At 44.3% G+C, this 24,225-nt stretch overlaps 1 pseudogene; it reads left to right on the forward strand.

Annotated features, from left to right (window-relative positions):
• The first annotated feature begins 793 nt into the window (after nt 1-793).
• Nucleotides 794-24,225, forward strand: LOC147980144 (uncharacterized; annotated as a pseudogene).

Below are 24,225 nucleotides of genomic sequence, written 5' to 3' on the forward strand. Positions count from 1 at the left end.
TCATGGGGGATGTTCACGTCCGGCCAGCACAGGTGTCGATATCTCTGAACGACCTGCAGACTGTGGTCACGGGTGTGGATTTTTTGTTTCTTTGACTTTTTTTCCTGTGGCGTGTTCAGACTTGTGGACGTACCTGGCCACTGTGATATTACTTGAAAAGGAAGAAAATTCGAGGAGGATGAGCTCTATTGGCAACGCAAACATATTCCCAATATTGAAATGATTACGTTCACCATCACAATATAAATCTTAACAAAGACCTTTTTAGTGAATTTAATGTGTTTGTGTTACTTTTTCTGTAAGTAACATGTACTACAATTATTGTACATTCCTCTAACTCGTTAGCTCATAAGGACATCTCGAACGCAGACCCTGAAAACGCCCGCATCCATCCGGACTCAGCATTATTGCTCCGGAAGACATCCAATGCGGCATTATATAGGGCAGCGGCGCATTCCCTACCATCATTTTCCCGCAAAAAAGGAACCAAACATTGGGGGGAGGGGGGGATGCTCTAGGAGACCCCTTATAGTCGCGCAAACTGTAAAAATCCGGTGACTATACGGGTTTGGCCCATTTTTTGGGCCAGACCAGAGCCCGTATAGTCACCCGGTTGTAAATGATTGTAAGATAGCCTGCAAACCGCCACCCCCCAACGCAGTATATCTACGGGTTTGCGGCAAGTATACGGGGCGAAACCCTATACCCCCGTAGCCGCGATAACCCAATCCCCTCTCTGATTTCTCGCCGCGGGTGCGCTAAGTACGCCTCCCCCGCCCACCGATCTGCGATGATGTGGAGCTCTGGCCGGTGCGGTGGAAGCGAAGACCCGGAGCGCAAGTGTTGCATCATCGCCGATGCAGCATGCAAGCGCTCGGCCAAACGGTACACCAACTACGAGCTCCCGGTGTCGTCGTCCCTCCTCCGCCGCGAAACGGAGGATTACGACCGCCACCATGCGCGACGCTTCGACGCGGGGAGCTCTTCTGGCGCGTCGCTGCTTCCGGTGAAGAGGGAGCCTGGCGAGCTTTCCGCTCCACACTGTCAAGAGGGAGTCGGAGGAGGAGCGCCCGCGCGGCCACGACATCATCGGCCCGGAGGAGTACCTCGTCGGGCCCGACACGGGCGCCTTTGAAGCGGCGCTCGTCGAGCGCACTGCCGCGAGCAAGAGGAGGAGGACGCGCGTCGCCGGCGGGATGAGGAGCTCAGTGACCTCCTCTTCGAGCAGGCACTCGCTGCCGTGCGTGAGTTCAACGCCAAGCAGGCGGGATGGCGTCGCGAAACCGAGGAGCAAGCTAAGAAGTACATCGATCTTGTCTCCTCCTCCGACGACGAGTGAGTACTGCTACCGCTGCACCCGGAGAGATCCAGTGAGCCCTGATTTTGGCAAGTTTAGGGTAGGGTGGCATCGAACTATGTATGTGTCAGCGGCGGCAAGTTTAGGGTAGCTCCGATCTAAAATAACTTTTGAAATGTAGCGATGATCAAACTATGTATGTAGCATGTGTTCTTCATATGGCCCAGGAATGTTTTTTTTAATTTACAGTTTCAGTTGAGGGCTCTATTCGGCCGTAGCTGATTTTGCCCCTCAAACCTCTGAATTCTCGACCCGTATCCACGATATAAGGGCCCCTGATATGTGGATCGATGGTATCGCCGGACCGGCAGGGCAGAAAAATGCACGGACTGCAGGGCTAATGTTCTTCTTGGATTTGGCCATGTAAAAACAAGCCATGTTGCCTTTTTTGTGTGATCCATCGTGTTGTTTGGAACCGACTACATTTTAATTTCAAAATGATTTTTATCGGCGGAAAAATACATGACAAAAATGGATGGTTGATACGTCTCCAACGTATCTATTTTTTCTCACACTTTTCCTCTTGTTTTGGACTCTAATTTGCATGATTTGACTGAAGCTAACCCCGGACTGACGATGTTTTTAGCAGAACTACCATGGTGTTGTTTTGTGCAGAAATAAAAGTTCTCGGAATGGAATGAAACTTTGCGAGGATTTTGTATATCAATAATAAGAATTTCTGGAGCCAAGACCCACCAGAGAGAGGCTCCTGGTTGGGTACAACCCACCTGGGCGCGCCTGGCGTGCCCAGCTGGGTTGTACCACCTGGTGGCCCCGCTGACGACCCCCCTATACTATAAAATGACTCCAGAAAAAAATAGGGAGAAAGAATTATTGCGATCCACTAGATGGAGCCGCCGCCAAGCCCTGTTCTTCCTCGGGAGGGCAGATCTGGAGTCGGTTTGGGGCTCCGGAGAGGGGGATCTTCGTTCTTCGTCATCACCAACCCATCTCCTCCGCCAATTCCATGATACTCCCCATCGGGAGTGAGTAATTCCTTCGTAGGCTCGCTGGTCGGTGAGGAGTTGGATGAGATTCATCATGTAATCCAGTTAGTTTTGTTAGTGCCTGATCCCTAGTATCCACTATGTTCTTAAATTGAAGTTGTTGTGACTTTGCTATGCTTAATGCTTGTCACTTTGAGCCCGGGTGCCATGTTTTCAGATCTGAACCGTTTATGAATTCATCATTATATCCATGTTTTAGATCCGATCTTGCAAGTTATAGTCACCTACTACGGTTATGATCCGACAAACCGGAGTGACAACAACCTGGCCCACTCTCGGTGATGACCGTAGTTTGAGGAGTTCATGTGTTCACTATGTGTTAATGCTTTGTTCCGGTTCTCTGTTAAAAGGAGGCCTTAATATCCCTTACTTTCCAATATGGACCCCGCTGCCACAGGAGGGTAGGACAAAAGATCTCATGCAAGTTCTTTTAATAAAGCACGTATGACTATTTACGGAATACATGCATACATTATATCGATGAACTGGAGCTAGTGCCATATCACCCTAGGTTATAACTATCACATGATGAATATCATCATTATATCCATGTTTTAGATCCGATCTTGCAAGTTATAGTCACCTACTACGGTTATGATCCGACAACCCCGGAGTGACAACAACCTGGCCCACTCTCGGTGATGACCGTAGTTTGAGGAGTTCATGTGTTCACTATGTGTTAATGCTTTGTTCCGGTTCTCTATTAAAAGGAGGCCTTAATATTCCTTACTTTCCAATATGGACCCCGCTGCCACGGGAGGGTAGGACAAAAGATGTCATGTAAGTTCTTTTAATAAAGCACGTATGACTATTTACGGAATACATGCATACATTATATCAATGAACTGGAGCGAGTGCCATATCGCCCTAGGTTATAACTGTCACATGATGAATATCATCCAACAAGTCACCGATCCAATGCCTACGAATTTATCTTATATTGTTTCTGCTAAGTTACTACTGCTATCATCACTATTACACTTATATGTGTGTGAAAGGTTTGTGCAATGGAAGATGAGGGTTCCCATGTCATTATGATGATACGGCCATACAAGAATATCGTAAGCGGAGTGACTTGCATGCTTTCAATTACAATTGCCCATTCATTATTGTTGTTTCCTCTTGACCATGTCAAGTGTTGGCTCCTATAGTCACACAAAAAAGGTGATTGAGAGTGAGAGAGAAAGGTGCTACTCCGATAGGTACAACGTTCATGGAAGAGAAAGGTGCCCGGTACAATTAAAAAGAGTGCACTCATACGAGTATGTAGGGTTTGTGTAATGGAAAATGAAGCTTCTCATGTCATTATGGTGATACATAAATACAAGAACACCATGGAGGGGGTGATTTGCATGCCAAGTGTCCTTTCACTATTGTTGTTTCCTCTTAAGTGACCTCAACCACATCAAGTGTTGGCGCATAATAGTCACACAAAAAAGGTGGGTGTGAGAGAGAGAGAACGATCGGGTTCATCGAAGGAATTATGGAGCTACTCCAATAGGTACAACGAAAGAGAAAGGTCGCCGGTCCAATTAAAAAGAGTGCACTCATACGAGTATGTAGGGTTTGTGCCATGGTAATTGAAGGTTCCCGTGTCATTACGACGATACGGCAATACAAAAACACTATGAGGGGTGTGACTTGCATGTTTTCAATTAAATTTGTCTGTTCATTATTTGTTGTTTTCTCTTAAGTGAGCTTAAACACGTCAAGTATTGGCGCCTATAAACACACAAAAAATGAGGGTGTGTATGTGTGTGTGAGAGAGGGAGAGGGAGGGAGAGAGAGAGATAGGGAGAGAGTGAGAGATCGGGAACACCGGATAAAGCAGGGTGCTACTCCGATGGGTACAACATTTATGGAAGAGAAATATGCCCGGTCCAATCAGAAGAGCGCACTCATACGAGTGTGTAGGGTTTGTGCAATGGAAAATGAAGGTTCCCGTGTCATTATGATGATACTGCCTTATAAGAACACCATGATGGGAGTGAACTGCATGTTTTCAATTACAATTGTTCGTTCAATATAATAGTTGTCACCTTTTAAGTGAGCTTAAACATGTCAAGTGTTGGCGTCTATAGACACACCAAAAAGATGAGTGTGGGAGAGAGATAGATCAGGATCACTAGAGGAATCAGGGTGCTACTCCGATGGAAACAACGTACATGATAGAAAAATGTTCTCGGTCCAATTAAAAATAGTACACTCATACAAGTGCGTAGAGTTTGTGCAATGGAAAATGAAGTTTCTCATGTCAGTATGACTATGCAGCGATAAAACAACACCATGAGAGGTGTGACTTGCATGTTTTCAATTACAATTGCCCATTCATTATGTTTCTTTCCTCTGAAGTGATCTTAAACACATTAGATGTTGGCGCATATAGACACCAAAAATAGATGAGCGAGAGACAAAGAGATTGGGATCACCGGAGGAAACTGGGTGCTAGTCCGATGGGTACAACATTCTTGGTAGAAAAAGGTGTCTCGGTCCAATTAAAAAGAGTGCACTCATACGATTGTGTATGGTTTGTGCAATGGAGAATGAATGTTGTTGTGTCATTATGACAACTAGATGATACCCCGCGCGCTGCTGCGGGAATTGCTTGCATTATATTTTAATGAGATTTTGTTGTATGGAATGTGAATGTTTAAGTTAATAACATGAGAACCAAAACTAAAAATGCATATGATTCAGAGAATTTGATTGTTGTATAGTAGTTGTAAAATATTTGTTGCATGAATAGGTTGCAATATATTTTAATAAATTTTTGTTGTATGAAATATGAATATTTGAGTCAATAACATGAGAACCAAAACTAAAAGTACATATATGATTTGCTGCATTCGAGTATAATTGTAAATTATTCAATGAATATAAGTTGTATCATAAAGTGGAAAATTATTTTCCATGCATGGCTGCATAATGTGGTAGACTGTTTTCCATGCAAGCTTGCATGTTTAGGTGGGCCTTTTCTCATGCGTGATTGTATGATGAGGTGGCATGCTTGCATGTTGAGAGAAATAAGTTAGTGAGGATCAACTATTTAGGTATTATAGATACGGCTATACAAGGACACTGTGAGGGGTGTGACTAGCATGTTTTCAATTACAAAATGTGTGCTCATTATTGATGTGTCCTCTAAAGTGAGCTTAACCACATCAAGTGTTGGTGCCTATAGACAAACAACTACGTGAGTGAGAGATATAGAGATCGGGATGACCGAAGGATATAGGGTGCTACTCCGATGGGTACAATGTTCATGGTAGAAAAGGTGCCCTTCCAATTAAAAAGAGTGCACTTATATGAGTGTGTAGGGTTTATGCCATGGAAATGAGAGTTCTCATGTCATTATGATGATACGGTGACACAAGAACACCATGAGGGCCGGTCTATGGCTTGCATGTCAAGTGTTAGCGCCAAGACAGACAAAAAAAGGTGAGGGGTAGAGGGGCCGGGATCACCAGAGTAAACAGGGTACTACTCTGATGGGCGCAACGGTTAGGGTAGAAAAAGGTGCACAGTTCGATTAAAAAGAGTCCACTTATATGAGTGCGAAAGGTTTGTGGAATAGAAGATGAAGGTTCCCTGTCATTATGACAATACAACGATACAAGAACATCATGAGCGGGGTGACTTGCATGTTTTCAATTACAATTGCCCATTCATTATTGTCGTTTTCTCTTAGCCACGTCAAGTGTTGGCGCCTATAGTCACACAAAAAGGTTGATTGAGAGCAAAAATGCTAAACGCACGGACTATTTACTGGCTTTTACGGGCTGCTTCCATCTAACTAAACCTGCCCCCTGATTTTCAGGTGGGTGGGGCCCAATCTCTCCCCTTAATCCAATCAGTCCCTACCAACTCAGACTCACTCCATAAAAGCCCCGTATTGAGCCCGTGAGTGTAGCATTGCCGGATTAAGAGTGAGAGATAAAGGTGCTACTCTGATAGGTACAATGTTCATGGAAGAGAAAGGTGCCCGGTACAATTAATAAGAGTGCACTCATACAAGTGTGTAGGGTTTGTGTAATGGAAAATGAAGGTGCCCGATGTGTACAACGTTATGGTGGAAAAAGGTGCCCGGTCCAATTAAAAAGAGTGCACTCATACGAGTGTGTAGGATTTGTGCCATGGAAAATGAAGGTTCCCGTGTCATTACGATGATACGGCAATACAAAAACACTATGAGTGGTGTGACTTGCATGTTTTTAGTTCAATTTGTGTGTTCATTAATGTTGTTTTCTCTTAAGTGAGCTTAAACACGGCAAGTGTTGGCGCCTATAAATACACCAAAAATGTGCCACACACACACACACACACACAGAGAGGGAACACCGGATAAAGCAGGATGCTACTCCGATGGTTACGTCGTTCATGGTAGAGAAAGGTGCCCGATCCAATTAAAAAGAGTGCACTCATATGATTATGTAGGGTTTGTGTAATGGATAATGAAGGTTCTCCTGTCATTATGACGATACATCTATACAAGAACACAATGAGGGGTGTAACTTACATGTTTCAATTACAATTGTCTGTTCATTATGGTTGTTTCCTCTTAAGTGGCCTTTACCACGTCAAATGTTGGCACCCATAGTCACACAAAAAAGGTGAGAGAGAGAGAGAGAGAGAGAGATCGGGATCACCAGATGAACCAGGGTGCTACTTCGATAGGTAGAACATTCATGGAAGAGAGAGGTGCCCGTTCCAATGAAAAAGAATGTAGTCATACGAGTGTGTAGAGTTTGTGTAATGGAAAATGAATGTTCTCCTATCATTATGACGATACATCGATACAGTGATGGTAGAAAAAGGAATCATGGTGCTACTCCGATGTTTACAACATTCATGGTACAAAAAGGTGTCTGGTCCAATTAAAAAGAGTGCGCTCATACCGAGGCAGCTGATGGAGTGATGTCAATATGGCGGCAAACATTGACCGCTTGGCGTAGCCTCTCGGGTGGCCCATCTCTCTTAGGACGAGTTTGCCGTAGCCGCGGAAAAGCACGGTGTTGAAGCTCGAATGGCCGGAAAATGCAGCCTCCACCCCACCTCCTTTGGAAGGAGAGACGACTCTATTCCCGCCATGGGGGCGAACTCAAGGTATATGATGTTGTGATCTCGCACAAGGAACTAAGCAACGATGCCATGAAGAGGACTAGCAGCTCCTCCTTTAGTGCTGCACTCAGCCAATACTTGGACACCACGCTAGCACACAACAATGTTTTGAGATTATCTACCCTAGCAAGGACATCCTCAAGGAGATAGGCATGCCTTAAAACATCAGACATGTAGTCTTCGTCATCGACGGGGGTGGTAGAGACGATGCTGGACATGGTTTGTGCTCGAGGATGATGACGGTCGTGCTAGCTAGAAATATGGTTCTAGCTCTATGGGCAACTCCAACACAGCAACTCATTTTAGTTGTTTAGGTCATTCGGGCAGAAAACTTGACCCAATGGAGTGATCCAAATGGACAAAGTGTCTGCCTGCTATCTGTTTACAAACATGACTCAAATATGGGCCACAAATCGGTACAGAACGGACAGAAGTGGACGCTCCCGTTGTCCACTGTCGAACGCCCGTGTCCGCCCTAATCCAAACCGGTGAGTACACACCAGCTGGGCAGCTCCACAACCTCCTCAACGAGGAGCGAGTCCACCGGCGAGGCCACATGCGCAGGCCGCCACCGCGCTCACCGGCAAGGCCACCGGCACAGGCCGCCACCTCCACATCGTCATCCCGTCGCCCGCGGCAGAGCAATCGGCGGTGTTGGCACTGGAGTCGTGTCCAGGGGCAGCTGGAGCTCGTGTCCTGCGGCGGCAGCTCGACCCCTGCGCCATGGAGGGGCCCGGCGGCGCGAGGGGGAGCGGAGGGGCCCGACGGCGCGAGGAGTGCGCAAAGGCACGAGAGCGCAAGGGGGAGCGGAGGGGCGTCACGAGGAGGGGCACGGCGACGCCGGCGCCACTGAGGCGGACGAGGCGGGCCGCCTGCAGAGGAGGTGCTCACTGGTGTTGCTTCTATGCACTTGTCCACTTTTGTGTCCCGTGTTGGGTGCACTCTTCGTCCGCACGTGTCCGCGGCATGTCCGCTAGGCGGACGGGCGATCCAAACGGACAGAAGCGGACGCTCCCGTCGTCCGCTGTCGAACGCCCGTGTCCACCATAGCAGTGACTACACACGAGTTGGGCAGCTTCAGTACCTCCTCAACGAGGAGCGACGCCACCTGCGCAGGCCGCCGTCGCGCTCACCGGCAAGGCCACCGGCGTAGGCCGCCTCCTCCACGCCGTTATCCCGTCGCCTGCGGCGGAGCAGTCGACGGCACTGGCGCTGGAGCTCGTGTCTGGGAGCGGACCAAGCTCGTGTCGCACAGGGACGACTGGAGCTCGTGTCCTGCAGCGGTGGCTGGATATCGTTTCTTGCGGTGATGGCTGGAGCTCGTGTCCTGTGGAGGCGGCTCGACCCCTGCGCGTCCTACGTCGGCATAGCGAAGTGAAGGGGGTCAACGGCGCGAGGAGGTGTGGAGAGGCACGTCGGGGTGAGGGAGAGCGGAGGGGCGGCGCGAGGAGGAGGCGGGGCGCCTGCAGAGGAGGTGCTCCCCGGTGTTGCTTCTGTGCGCTTGTCCATTTTTGTGTCCAACGCTAGATGCATTCTTCGTCCGCACGTGTCCGCGGCATGTGCGTTAGACGGACAGTTGAACAAACTGATAAAAAATAGATAAAATATGTGTTCGTTTGGGTCACTACGTTTGAAGCTACTCTAAATGCCTCTCCTATGCATCGTATTTCAGCACGTAAGAACAATCCAGAGAATGATGCCACGCCGAGTTCGTGGCCAGGCAAAGTGAGGATCTGACCATGCCATCTAGGTAGGCCACAGGTGTGGCAGAGTGAGGACTGCGGCATGCATGAAAATGGCCGGTCCATTGGCTGCGTGCTGGACATGCATCAGGTTGGTCGCTGCTGTGGGAGGCTCCTTTTCGTTGCGTGCATGCCATCAGGTTACAACGTTGACTTCTGGACACCGAAATTGCGCTCGAAAACACAGTGCCTTTTGACCGGCTTCTGTCCATGTGAATACTCGTCGGGTGATGGGAGTGCATCCGCATGCGTCCGTGCGGAAGATGACAAGAAAACGAGAGACCAACATCATTCATCACTCAACACCTCTAGCCCCCTACTCTGCTACGGTCACGAATCTGGGCGTACGGGGCGTCCGGCCTGCACCAGAAGCAGACCCAAAGGTACTTCAGAAAACTTATCTCGTTAATACATCCAAAATTCACACGAACAGAGTGGTTCCATTAGCCCGTGTTGAGAAAAATATGTATGTTGTACAGGACGCAATGTATCTAGCCTTCTGCCTTTTATTTCCTTGTGCTACTTCATGCTTAACAACTAGGATGGCTCCCGGTGTGTTCCATAATTATTTGGCAATTCAACCAATAACCTTGTAACATAAGTAGTGTAGCTATAATTGCAATGTCTCCAAACTGATGTTATATGATGAAGCTTGTCAACGCTGTGCGTCTATTAGTGAAAAGATGCCGACCTACTTACAATTATTTGAAATATATATCCATAGCTTGCTATTCTTCTGGTTATGCACCAACGATTTTTTTTCCTTCGTACAGACTCTAAATTTTAAAAACGTTATACTGCTCGCATCTTTGTTGGAATAATTTTTTAGTAGTTTTAACGCAATATGTACACCACCCACCAATAAGCATGACAACATAGTTTTTTCTATAGCGCAGTGTGACAACCAGTTGGGCATCAGCTTCCAATTATACCGGCCCGTTAGAGGATGGAGAAAAGAGGAACCCATCACCACGGGCTTGCTAATGAGAGGCCGTCGTGACACAAACAGCTCACACGCATATACTACCAAAAAGGAGATGAACGAACAAAAAACAAAAACAAAAAATCGCACCTTTACTGAGCATAGAACCGAATGGAGGGATGAGAACCTTTCATGGGCTCAGAACCTTACGCGCATGGCCCGATGACTGCAGCGTGCAGGCCGAGTGCCAGCCTACAAGCTGGGCCTATGGCCTATGCACATGTGTTGTGGTCCAACTTCTGCTTAAAGAGGAAATCAAGTTTAGAGATCAAAAATTGCGAAAATGCAAAAAGGGAAAGGGGGTGGAACAGATCCCAATGCTTGCATGTGGCTGAGATAGCACTCTTCGCTAAGAAACACATAAACACTATTCTGATCACGGGATCAGAATAATATTTTGATCACAACCTGACATGCCCCGCTAGTAGTACGTTGAACTTCTCTGTGAACTAGGTTAAACTTCCGCCAACATTGCCCAAATGGGGCTTGCGATATATCCTTGAAATGCTATGGACCTTAATATCATGACCCAATTTAATTTTTTGGCAAAATATAAGCGGTTTAAGAGCAGTTTTGAAAACCATTTTTTTTCGAACAAAAAACGTGAATCGTATTTTCGATCGCATTTCTAAACCGTTTATCGGAATGAGGCATATAATATGGCGTTGGAAAGCTGCTGCAAAACTGCTCCTTCCACGTGTTGAAAGTTTTCTCTAATTCCCTATGGTTAAAGAGTAATTTGAAAAAACGTAAAATTTCGTAAACCGAACAGCTGAGTTCATTTTTTGATGTCATTTCTAAACGGCTAATCCAATGGAGGCATATGATACGGCGTTGGAAAGCTTATGAAAATGCACTACTTTTTCATCTTGAAAGTTTTTTTCTAATTTTGAATGGTTTAAGAGTAATTTAGAAAATGGTGAAAGTCCTACCGAGTTCGTATTTTCAAGCTAATTTTTTAACCGTGCGTCCGAATGCAACAAATGATATCGCGTTGGAAAGCTTGAACAAATGCGAAACTTTTTGGTATGTATTGTTTCTCCCAATTCTTTACGGTTTTAACTCAGTTTTGAAAATGGCGAAAAACATATTTTCGCCGTAATTTCTACAAACTCTATCGGAATGGGGCAAATAATATACCGCCGAAAAGCTATGGAAAATGCGAAACTTTTTCATGTTGATGGTTTTCTCTGATTCCTAGCCGTTTTCAAGTAATTTCGAAAACGGCGGGATCATGTGTTCTGCCTTTATCGCGAAACTGATTCTTCAAAAATGCACCGCGTGAAGAATCTGAACTTCTCGTCGCGTGTACTTGAACTTCACTCTGCTTTTTCACGTGCTTTTTTTGCTCGTAGGTCTCCATCCACTGCTCGTAACTCTCTATCCACTCACCGGAATTGAGCAAGTGATATACCAGTGGAAAGCTGTTGTAAGCACATAACTTTGCCGTGTTGATCGCTTTTTCATACTCATGATGATTTTAAAAGTTTTTCATCTGAAATTCATTCAGCGTAGTAGTTGAACTTCATGCTGTTTTCACGTTGAACTTCTGTGACGTATTTTCGTTTATAATTTTCTTATCCATTCGTCAGTGTTACACAAATGATATTCTTGTTGTACAAACCTCTCTCACAATAATTTTTTTAACTTTCTCCCACGGAGTACTTGAACTTATAACGACAACAAATTTAACCTTTGCATTTTTATTCTTTTTAATACAAAATGCACACCGTATAGAACGTGAACTTCTGGTAGTTTATCAACCCGAACTTCTGTCGGTTACGTGAAAATATCTAAGTTTTTTATAAATATTAATCTGAATTTCTTAATCCTTTTTTTGTGAATTTTGAAGCGCTCCATTTTTAAAAGTTGAACTTCTTATTATTTTATTTTTGAACTTCTTATTTCCATTCTTTAATAACGAGGAAAATATGAGTTTTCTATAATTATCGAACTTCTCCATTTTTTTAATATGAACTTCCTGGTTTTATTTCTTAATCTTTTTTTCCAATTTGAACATGGTTGATTCTTCAATACTAAGGGATATTTGAATATTTTAATAACGGTAAAATGTTAGTTTCTAAATAAACATCGAACCACTTCGTTATTTTCGTTTGAACTTCTAGTTTTATTAGAAATGGGGAAAATCTATTTTTAAACATTTTTAGTTGTTCCTTTTTTAATTTGAACTTCTTCATTTTATACTTTAGTAACGTGAAAAATCTGAGTTTTTCATAATCTTTGGACTTCTTTTTTTTTTAATTTGAACTTCCTAGTCTTATTCTTAGAAAAAATATGTTTTTAAATAAGCACCATTTTTTTAAAAAAATAAACTTTATACTTTTATTTTTCCAAAAACGGAAAGAATTTGAGTTTTTGTATATCCATCGAACGTCTTTTTTTTAATTTGAACTTCATTTTATTTTTCAGTAACAAGGAAAATATGACTTGTCATAAATATGAAACTTCTCTATTTTTGTAACTTTGACTTCTTGATTTATTTCTTTCAGTAAAGACAATATCCTAGTTTTGTAATAAATATTGAATTGTCCATTATTTCAATTTCAACTTCTAGAGTTTTTTTTTAATTTTAGAAACAATGAAAGTCCTTTTTATGATTTTTGAACTTCTCTATTTTTAAAATTTGAACTTCTTGTTTATTATTTTAGAAATGGTGAAACATCCGCTTCTAAGTGTCTTTTACTTTTGAACTGCTCTATTATTTCTGTTTTTTCTTCCTATGATCTTCTTGATTGTCTTTAGTGATTGAAGAAATTTGAGGTTTAGTAAACATTGAACCGCTCCGCTTCTAGGTTTTTTAAGGTGTGTTGTGAGTATAACTCCCAACTTCGGTTGTCGGTGTATTTGAACTTATGCGATATTAGTAAAAAAACAGAGCCAATTTGCGCATTTTTTGAATCTTTTCTAAATGGTTAACCTTGAACTTCTCGAAATTTTTCACTATACATACCTTTTTTGTATGTAATAACTTTTCTATGTCAAATGTCTCCCTGAATGTATATGAGCTTACATAAAAAAATGTACATGAGCTTCTTTTTTCAATGGTGTTTTCTTGCTAACATGGCACCACATAGATCCCTTAATTTCCCTTTTGGCTTCATACGTTCTAATGCAATGGTTTTGCACGACATGCATGTTTATGAAATTACAGAAGTTAATTGGTTTGAGGTAAAAGGAAACAGTAAAATAATTTATTTCCATTTTTGGCATAACCACCGGCACCTTAGGAACGTATCCATTTTTTATCTGCACTTGCTCGTTTTTTTGGACGCTCCACTGCTCTCTGCTGTAATTTCACAGCACGAGACTATACAATTTTTTTTTGAATTACTACAATCTTCAACCTGGAGTCAACCTTGGACTGCACAATCACGTGCAATCAGATAAGAAGTTTTATGCATTCGGAGTTGGATATAATGTACAACAATCACGTATAATATGCATCAAACTTCAACCTGGAGTCACATTGGACTGCAAGACCAAATTTTAGAAACAATGAAGTAAGTAGAGAGGGGGTGGAAGGGAGATTCGTGCGGTCCTTTATTCGCTCCAGCGGGACAACCAACGTTGTTGCACGAGACCGGAGAGAACATCTCAGGCGAGGTTGATATTAGATAAACAAACTAACTGATATTAAGATAAACTCCACTGCTTAAATTATTGCCAATGACGATTTGGATCATTGATTGCTCTGTTGCTTCCCAGCTCCTCCAGACTGTAGTCCATCGTTCCGTGCGTGGGATGGATGAGCGAACCAAATAAAACTTAAATGATAGTTGGAGGTAATGTCAGGTCGCCTCTTAGACCCCCACACTTGCCGGTGAGCAAACTGTGCACTGCAGCACTAGTACCTGCGGCCTAACTTCCGAAAAGCGCGCGCATGCAAACAAAGACCTACTAAAAAGCAAAGCAAAAAGAGCGCGCATGCGATGGCAATGTCTCGAACGATGCCGGTCACGGTTTTGCTACGGCCATTACTTCCACGAGAGCTTGATCTCTAGCGCGCGTAGGAAATCTTCATCTGATCCATCGATCTCTCGGAAGACCCGGAGACAAGCCCGACACGGATGTTGCACAACATGTTGCGCTTTGCCTCTGGCGGCGCACGGCCAGGCGGAATGCTGCATGCTCGATCGATCGGTGGTCTGGTCCCACGATAAACTCCATTGGCGATTGACAGTTTGACACCGTCGACCAGTCGACCGACGCGACCGTCAGAGAACACAAGAGGCACTGGGTCAGGGGAACCCAAGTGGAGACGCAAATTTCTTGAATGACATCGACGAGCCATGCTGCACCATGTTCGCAGTAGCATAGAACGACAAGCATCACTTAGCATCTCTCTGAATAAACTGGGTGCAAAATTATGGACAAATGCAGCAGTGGGAACCGGGCGGCTGAGGCGGTGGACGTCTTGGGGCTACATAGTTGAACGGCTGGAGGTAGCAGCGGCAAACGACTTGAGTGCTGTTGCGGCCGGAGGAAAGGTAGGCTCGCATAACGGAGGCTGGAGAAGAAGATCGAGCCCGGCAAGGAAGCTGTCCATGGTGAGTTGGAGATGCGTCGGCGAGGGACGCATGCAGGCGGGATACGGCGTGACCTCCCAAGGCGTCTGACCCCTAGACGACAGCTTGGCCAGAGACCGGGGCCTGTAACCCGGTCCTTGAGGCGGCGGAGCGGGGGCACGCGGCGAGCCTCTGCGCCCGTGTAGCCGGCGGGGGGCACGACACCGGCGACGAGGAGGGAGACGCTCGCCGACAGGGGGCTCGCGGGATGCGGAGGCTCTCGTTGGGAGTTGGTGGGGGCGCCTTGGGTAGGTCAGCCGGCGGGAGGAGGCGCGCGGGACGGCGAGATCCAGGAGGGTGGCGGCACTCGGGGAAGGGGATCGAGGGATGTCAGGGTGGGGATCGGGGCAAGCGGGTGGGGTGGGGTGTTTTTTTTTCTGTAATCGGTCCGGTAGGGTTTTCGGGAGTTCGGAAACAGCTCGTCGCTCCTATATATAGGGCCTGGCTGTGATCCAAATAGTTATTCTAATCTTAGGATTAGAATAGTGTTGTCCTATATATATATATTCATTTAACATTTCGTAAATACATGATTAATATTTTCTCAAATACATGTTTTGATGACTGCTTTTCATACACATTTGTTTTTTTCATGTACATCAAGAACATTTTTTATACATGTTTAACATTTTCTCAAATACACGACTAACATTTTTTAAATGTGTGATGAACACGTTATAAAAAACTAAAAGGAAAACAAAAATAAAATGGAAAGGAGAAATAGAAAAATAGAAACAAAAAAACAAAAAAGATAAACAAAATGAGCACGTCCCTCGCTTCCTTGTGTTGGAAACACCTCATTGTGTACGTGGGTTGATTGCAACACCGACTTAGTGAGCACCTCACTCGCTTCCTTTGATAAGCCTAGACCCTTCCAGACACCTTTGATCTTGAACTTTCTCTAACATGCTTAAAACAACCATCCTTTGACCTACCAACCATAGTCGACGTCCCAAGATAGCGTTCTGATAGAGCAATTGAATCAACACTCATCATCTGCTTTTGCTCCTCCTTTTTATTCTGCTCACACCCCTTCCCAGAGAATATGGAAGATTTTTGGAGATTTAACCTTTGGCAAGACACGACTACATGTAAGTGGCAGTATCTCTTAGCTTCAAGAGGTTTGCCGTTGATGCACCAAGACAATACTGTCATCAGCAAACAACAGATAGGTGACAGTGGGCCAGTGCCCCTAAAATTCACTCCGCGAATTTCACTATCTCTCCACGCATGTTTAAATCGTGCCGAAAAACTCTCCACACAGAAGAGAAATAAATAGGGAGGGGGGGGGGGAGGATCCCCTTGCCTTAGGCCCACTGGATGAAACAAAACCATCAGATAAGTTGCTACCTATTATTTGAAAAAACCTTGTTGACCTCACACATCTCATGATCATGGTTGTCTATGACGGAGAAAAGACAAATTGCGTCATCATATGCTCTAAAAAAATCACTCAACGTGGCGTATGCTTTCGTCATATCCAGTTTAACTTCACATAAAAGATTCTTCCTCTTCCTTGTCGGGATAGCATATGACATATGTGACCAAAACATTATCCATAATCAGTCTACCTAGAAAAAAGGCACTCTGCTCCTCAGATATGAATCAGCAACACTAGTTTCAGCCAGTTTGTAAGAATCTTTGCCCGTAATTTTATACAATACATACATAGGCTGGTCGGTCTAACCTGGGATAAAAATTCTAGCGCGTTCACCTTTGGAATCAATGTAGGATTGTATCATTAAATCCCTCTGGTATATCCTTGCCACTCAAAACTCCTCGCACCGGTGAACATACTTCAGACTTGACCATCAACTAGTGTCGTTGGTAAAAAAAAGTTGGATGGCCATCGGTCAGGCGCTTTGGTCGAACCCATTTGGAATAGCACCTTCTCTATCTCATTATCTATCACATCTTTGGTTAATTTCTGGTTCATATCATCCATAACACAACCCGGGATGTGGTGCGGGATAACAACCACATCCGCTCCTCGTTCCATGTGAAGCAAACATCCCTGAGTTGAAGTCTCGCGCTATCTGCCGCATTGCTTCATTAGTTGCACACTTCGAGCCATCTAGTCGGTGCAGGTGCTTGACCATGTTTTTCCTTCACCAGTGAAAAGCCCTATTTTGAAAAATACTTGCTATTTTGAACCCCCCTCCTTCAACCAGCAACTCCATATCGTTGCTTATACATCACCTCTTCATGCAGGTAGATCTTATGGAATGTTTGTTCGCACTGCTTGACATGGTCTCTATGTCCACTGATCTCCTTCTCTTTCTTGGCACGTTTAAGATTTCCCTTCAATCGTTTGATTTCCTTGCGCACCGAACCAAAGACTGATCGACCCCATCTATGCATGTGCTCGGTGACTTGCATTAGCTTGTCATGGAACACAACAAGACCTATCACTCTCTCTCTCTCTCTCCATGTTCTTCCTTCTCCCACGCATCCTCCACCATCTCTTCATACTCATCATGTCATGGCCACATCTCCTCAAATCTAAGTTTCCTCGCAGCCACCCTTGGTCGATCATCTCCATCTCCATGGATCAGTGTACTAGTGCCATGTGATCTGATTCCTCCGTCATTAACATGTTCCACCTCCGTCACAACAAACATATGCATAAAATTATTTGTGCAAGTTTCTTTATCTAATCAAACCTTAATGCTTTCTGGAGGATCATGTTTATTGTCCCTAGTATATGGGTAACCGGAGAAGCCATTGTCCGCTAGTGCACACACCTCGAGGCAATCCTTAAAGTCATCCACATGGCTTAGACTGTGTTCATTACCGCCTAGTTGCTCTAATTGTAGTCATATGTGATTAAAGTCGCCATCACACATCCACAGAAGATCATCTTGTGACTTAAGATATCTCAATGCATCTCATGTGCGTTGACATAATTCCGTGCATGGCTCCTTGTAGATTCCATTGAATCTAAAGGTTTTTCCGTCCATTGTAATTGATGCATCAAAATAGTAGGGGCACCATGATCTCACTGACATCGTAACATCATATCTCCACCACAGAGCAAGCACCACTCCTACTAACACAACCTGCCGCTACCCCGTGTCTGAAACCAAGTCTCCACTTTAGTTTGTTCATTGGCTCTGGCTTCTTCGTGGTCTTAGAGAAAAAACACCACCACTGGGTTGTAGGACCTGACCAGGCCGCACAGTTCACCCACTGTCGAGTCTAGCCCCAGTCCTTGACAGAACCTGGAAAGAATATTCGTTACTCTTGTCGGATTTTACTCATATGTTCAGACAATGTATCATTAGGATAACCGACACACTCAAAGACTAAGGGCACCTTCTACCTTTATTCACCAACAAAAATATCATTATTTGCGTGCCTGTCAACATATCCTTTCGCCACCTAGTACTGCTTTGACATTCTCTTCCTCTCCACCAAGAAAGTCTGGTTGCCATAGTCCTTTCTCATGTACTCCCCTTCATACTTCCTCGGCCTTCGCACACACGTCCCAACCCTTCTCCGCTGTCCTTCTCCGGATCTATCAACATTCTCATATGTGCCTTGGGAGAAAAATTGTGTTTTTCTTTCCTCTATTCAAGTTCAACTCTCAACTTTCTTTCTCTCTTCCCTTCCAGTTCGTGCCGCAAGTCCCTATCTTTCCTCTCATCGGTGTTGGATCACTTCTTACTTGGGGTCAAAACCTCCTCGTTCTCCGCCCCACAATCCCCACCAGTGCAGGAATCGCCTAATGGCATGCCATGCCTATACAGAGCTCTTTGGGTTGGTAGATCACGCACTTTTCCGCACCTTGTCTACGTTGGTCACCACAGTTATATATACATAGAACTACCCCTATTGTATCTTCCACTCACTGCCACTGGTCTGTGCTTGGATTCTTTTTGAGAAGAGCTCCAACCTGCCGAGGCCCGCAACCATTCACCCCACTGATACAAATGGTCAATTAGTGGATCACACTTCTCCTTCGACATGAACCAACCATCCACAATCAGAACAAAAGTGGGGAATTATTTCATATGAGAAATCGAACCATATCCCTTCCTTATCCTCTGGCGAGGTTTTAAGGAAAAAAAACCTCACTATTGGCTCATGTAGCGAGATCTTTGCGCTCACCCGTAGATGGTTTCCCCTTGCAAAGCCATTTTTCTCGACGACAACCTTCACCACCTCCACTACCCAATTCCCTAGAGACCGCGAGACCATCGAACGTCCAGTACTGCCGCCAGAACGAGCCACCAACGCGCCGATGTTGCTGTTCCCCTACTAGAGCCGGCTTGACCTTATCGATGACAGCTGGGAAGTATTTGTGTGCGTGCCCTTAAGGACCAGCGCCCTGAAGCTGCAGATCTAAAGCGCATGACATCAAATCTCGCCACATGACGAGAAACCATAATCTCACCGCCCCAAGGAGAAAACAGTAATCTACGCCGGAGCTCCGTCGGACGAACTAGACGAGGATCGAAACCCGATAGACAAACTCAAAGAAGAAGTGCCGCCATCCGCCCGAGCGGCACACCTACCACCAGAGCAGAGGCATCGGGATTCTCCTCTCCGCCACCAGCTGCCGGAGTGGCGGGCAGAGGGAAGGTGAATCCACGGGCCCGCCAATGAAGTATGGAGGGGAAAGTTTGTCCTAGCCGACTAGGGTTAGGGAGAAAACAAGAGGCGTGACCATGCACGCATGGCTGATGCTTCAAGATATTATATATTTTGCATCCGGATACTTTTATTTTCTTTATTTAGGAAGAGTAATTCAAACTCCCAAGTACATCAGCGAGTCCTTGTCATGTGCATTTCACGATCCAGTTATTGTTTTAGCGATGACAACCAATGCAGAGTGAATAACCGAGGGTAATGCGGAAATATTTATATACATTTCAGGTACCATATAGCTAGTCCAACAACCTTTAGTCTGTGGGGTACTATACATATTTTTACATCATCACCTTGTTGAAGGCATTGCTCGGATATGCTCGGAGTGATTCTATAGGGCGATTACCTAGATTTTTACCTTTGGTGATTGGATCTGGTAACGGCGGTGCTTGAGCACCGCCGCTCTCTTCCTGAAAGCATTGTTATTAAAGTATTACCGTCGGTGTGCTGTTATTAAATGGCTGGTGCGAATATGATCCTTTAGATTTTTTTCTTTTTCATCACCTACACGTAGCTATGGTCTTATATGACTTTGTTATTTGCCGGCGTATTTTTTTTGCATGTGTTGATATTGTCTGTGGACATTCTAACTATGTAGAGGCGGTCCTCATTGTATTTGTATCCTTTTAATGATTCATTCCGAGCCAATAAAATTCACCATTTGTAAAAAAAAGTATCAAGATTGAGAGGCAGAGCATTGGCTTGTTGGCAGTTTTCAACCATTAGATACCGCAATTTTATTTTTGTGCATAAGTGTGGTACACCCCAAAGAGGTCACAATGTAACTAAAACTAGCCATCAGTTTTATCTGGTTGTAATTATGTTTTTTTGGAAGTTGTAATCCTACATACCGTCCGAAGAGACTCAGCTCCACTAACTTATTTATCTCAACATATAAGCATACCACATCATCATATAATTATGAATGGCATACAACCCACCTCAACAGGCAACCATGCATAGATTTGTTTTCATTCTATTATTCTACTTATACTTAATAAATATTTTAGAACTATATAATAAATCATATGTAATTTTAATTTTCATTCACATGTTATTAATCTAAATATTTATATTCCACATAATCAATACCTACTAATAATGCAAGGTGCATTTCTTTGATTTTTTTCATCCGTACATGGGCGAAAAGATATTTGCCAAATTTTTGTACATCCGTCTGCTAGAAAAGGAGAAACGGCTCGTTCGTATGTGGGCTGCGTGCGCTGTGGCCCAGAAAAGCCAGCCCATTTAATTTTCTGTCCACGCAGCACGGAAAACCCTATTTGCCGCATGTCAAGGCTTCGCACAGGGCACCTAACACTGGGCCAGCCCGTTTCGTTTTTTCTGTTATTTCTAATTTTCTTTTTTCTGTTTCTTTCTCTTTTTCTTTCATGTTTGTTTTTTTCATTTTCCCTTCAAAGCTTTTTTCTGTAAATTCGGACTTTCTCAAAAATGTTTAGAAGTTCAATTTTGTTCATTTTTTTCTGAAATTATTCAGAATTTTAAAATTTTGTTTCCGTTTTAGAAAAAATGTTTGGAACTTCAAATTTGTGTTCTCATTCAATTTTTTTCAAAATTCAAACAATGTTTCCATATTTTTTTAAATGTTTTTTTCCCAAAATTGTTGGAGATTAAAAAAACGCATTGTAAAAAATGTTTCAAATTCGAATGATTCCCATTTTGTGAAATTTTCACAAATTTAAAATAATGTTTGTGTTTGAGAAAAAACATTGTATAAAATTATCCTGAATGTTCAAAACATGTTCCTGTATTAAAAAAATGTTCACAATTTCCAAAAACTTGCTTTTATGAAAGGATCATAATTTCAAAATATGTTTGTGTATTTCAAAAAATGTTCCTGTTTTAAATTTTGCTCGGGTTTTCCCAAAAATGTATGGAGTTTTTAAAAAATTGTTTCACAATTTGAAAAACTGTTCATGTTTTGAAGAATATTCGAAATTCATAATAGTAATTAATTTTGACAAGTTCAAACATAATCAAAAAATGTTTTTAATCTGACGCTGCAATATGTTCTTAAATATTCGCGTTGGTCATTGGTTAGCATGACGCATTGTTCGAGTGGCTAGCGATAATCGAACAGGAAAAAGAAAACAATTATTGCTCTATCGACCAGACTGTATTGGACCTCAGCCGCACTCCCCTACCGGGCCTGCTCCGCATCCGACCCATCAATCCTCGCGGAGGGAGGCAAACATATTTTGTGGCCGTATGGAATCGAACTTGCGATGTCTCATCAGTTCCTCAGGCGGATGCCAACCTAGGTCGGCTTTGTTACATAAAAACGGCTGGTCCTCCTATTAAATATGCGTAAACATTTTGTTCCTTCACTTTCGCATGTAGTTTATGAAAAAAAACGTTTGCTCCCCTGGTGGGCTGAACTAGGCCTACCACACATTTGTTTTTTGTGTCGGACGGATAAGCAGCAAAAATATGTCCCTATGTTGTTTGGAAATAAGGAAGTTGTCTCGAGAATTATGAGCAGAATGAGGAACTCCATAAATTATTTCCCATGGCATAATTGAAAGAAATTTAGTTCTAGTTAAAAATAGTTATGGCGCATGAGCTCTAAAATAATCAAAGAGTATAAACCCTGATACAGAAGGACACTCATGTTGACACTCATGTTTTTTTATGCGTTGATTATGCTAATGAAACGAGATTTATGCACTATAATTAGTAATCCATCCAATTATGTCGTCGTAGGAGGGAGTGGTTGAAGCAACCGTGCCCCGAAGGTCGTCGTGCAGCCACCAGATGACGCAGCAGCCACAACCCTGAGACAGAGGTGGACCGGAGGATAAAAGTCACGAGTTGAGTGGTCGCCGCCACACCGACCAATCCCACCACTATCAAGATCCCCCGGTTGCGCTCCGATACAGAGGCTCTCTCCGTATGCTGATGATGTCATAATGTTCATAAGGCCGTGGAGATCGGATCTGTGGTTTGTTCAGGAGGCGATGAGACTATTCGGCGAGGCATCGGGTCTCAAGGTTAACTTCGCCAAATCCTCGGCAGTTATGATCAGATCGGAGGAGGCCAAGGAGGAGCTGGTGCGGCAGGCCTTACCATGGAAGATGGAGACTTTTCCCATCAGATACCTAGGGTTGCAGTTGGGGATCAAACAGCTCACGCGATCGGAATGGCAGCCTATTGTGGATAACGTACTTAAGATGATGCCAGGCTGGCAGAGAGGCCTTGTCACCAGGCCCGGAGGCCTCATTCTGGTGAACTAGGTTGTGCGGGCCAGGCCCACTCATCACCTGATCGTGGCGGAAGCTCCGAAGTGGGCGCTGGAGAGAATGGATAAAGGGTGTCGTGCATTCTTTTGGGCAGGATCGGAAGAGATTCAGGGCGGCAAATGCGCAGTAGCATGGCGTCGGGGATGCCGGCCAAAACAGCTGGGAGGTTTCGGTGTGGTGGATCTTTACAAACAAGGGATAGCTCTCAGGTTAAGGTGGGAGTGGCTGAAGCATACGGACAGCTCGCGGCCCTGGCAAGGGCTCAAGTATTGCACAGACAAGCAAGTTATGATGGCTTTTGATAGCTTGGTCAAATGGGAAGTTGGGGAAGGATCTAGGGTGCTGTTCTGGAGAGATCGTTGGATCAACGGCGCTAGCGTGAAGGAGATCGCCCCTTTACTTGTCAAGAAAGTTCGGCAGCAGGTGGTTAACAGGAGGAAAGTGAAGGAGGCCATGCACCTTCATGCATGGACACAAGATATCGTGGGGGAGATGAATACAGAGGAGCTTCTGCAATTCATCCGGCTGTGGGAAGTTTTGGTACATATGGAGCTCGTTCCTAACACAGAGGATACCCCGATCTGGTAATGGGATGCAAGCGGCAAGTACTCGACAAAATCTGCTTACAAAATGATGTGTGAAGGGGGAGTCAGATTCCAATGTGCCTCGGTTGTCTGGCGTAGTTGGGCAATGCTCACTTGCAAACTTTTCATGTGGTTTGCCCTTCAGTACAGAGTTTGGACGTCGGATCGCCGTCAACGACATGGATTGCAAGATCACAGCTCGGCTTGTTTCCTTTGCAACCAGGAGGAAGACAAGGTGGATCATATACTCTTGCAATTCGTTTATGCGAGACAAGTGTGGTTGTCGTGCTTCAGGAAGTTTGGCATCGACGTAGTTGTGCTACCAACCACGGAAGACACATTAGGTGACTGGTGGGTTTCCGCCAGGAAACGCATCGACAAGAGATACTGGAGAGGATTCGACACAGTTTGCACATCAGTCTGTTGGAACCTCTGGAAACAGAGAAATGGTAGGGTTTTTCGCAACAGCAACATCGTCAACGAATGGGGAGCTACCAATATAATCCATCAGGAAATCATGCTATGGGCATCGGCGAGAGGAAGAGGAGATCAACATGGTATAGAGTAGTAGCCTAGCGTGTGGAGTGGTGGGGTGGATATGCATATGCCTGTCGTGTGTGGCGGTGCATATCGTTTGTATCTCTTGTATATAAACCTCTCTCGTCTATAAAGGTAAGGTACGCAATTTGCGTACTCTTGAAAAAAAAGATCTCGCTGACCAACATGACCCGAGAGAAGACCGCATCTCCTCGCTCTATCGCCATTTTCATTGGACACATAAATTCTCTCCCATTGCTTCTCGTAAAAAATATCTCTATGTGGCAACGCACGGGCTTAATGATGTGTTAGTTGAATCTTGTTGAAGTTTTCTATGACTGATTCCTGCAGAAACATCCAGTGTATCATCTAGTTGAATTAAGCCTCAAGAACAATTTCTAG

The sequence above is a fragment of the Triticum urartu genome, chromosome 3A, assembly GCF_056163025.1.
Source record: "Triticum urartu cultivar PI428250 chromosome 3A, HENAU_Tu73, whole genome shotgun sequence".
Taxonomy (NCBI): domain Eukaryota; kingdom Viridiplantae; phylum Streptophyta; class Magnoliopsida; order Poales; family Poaceae; genus Triticum; species Triticum urartu.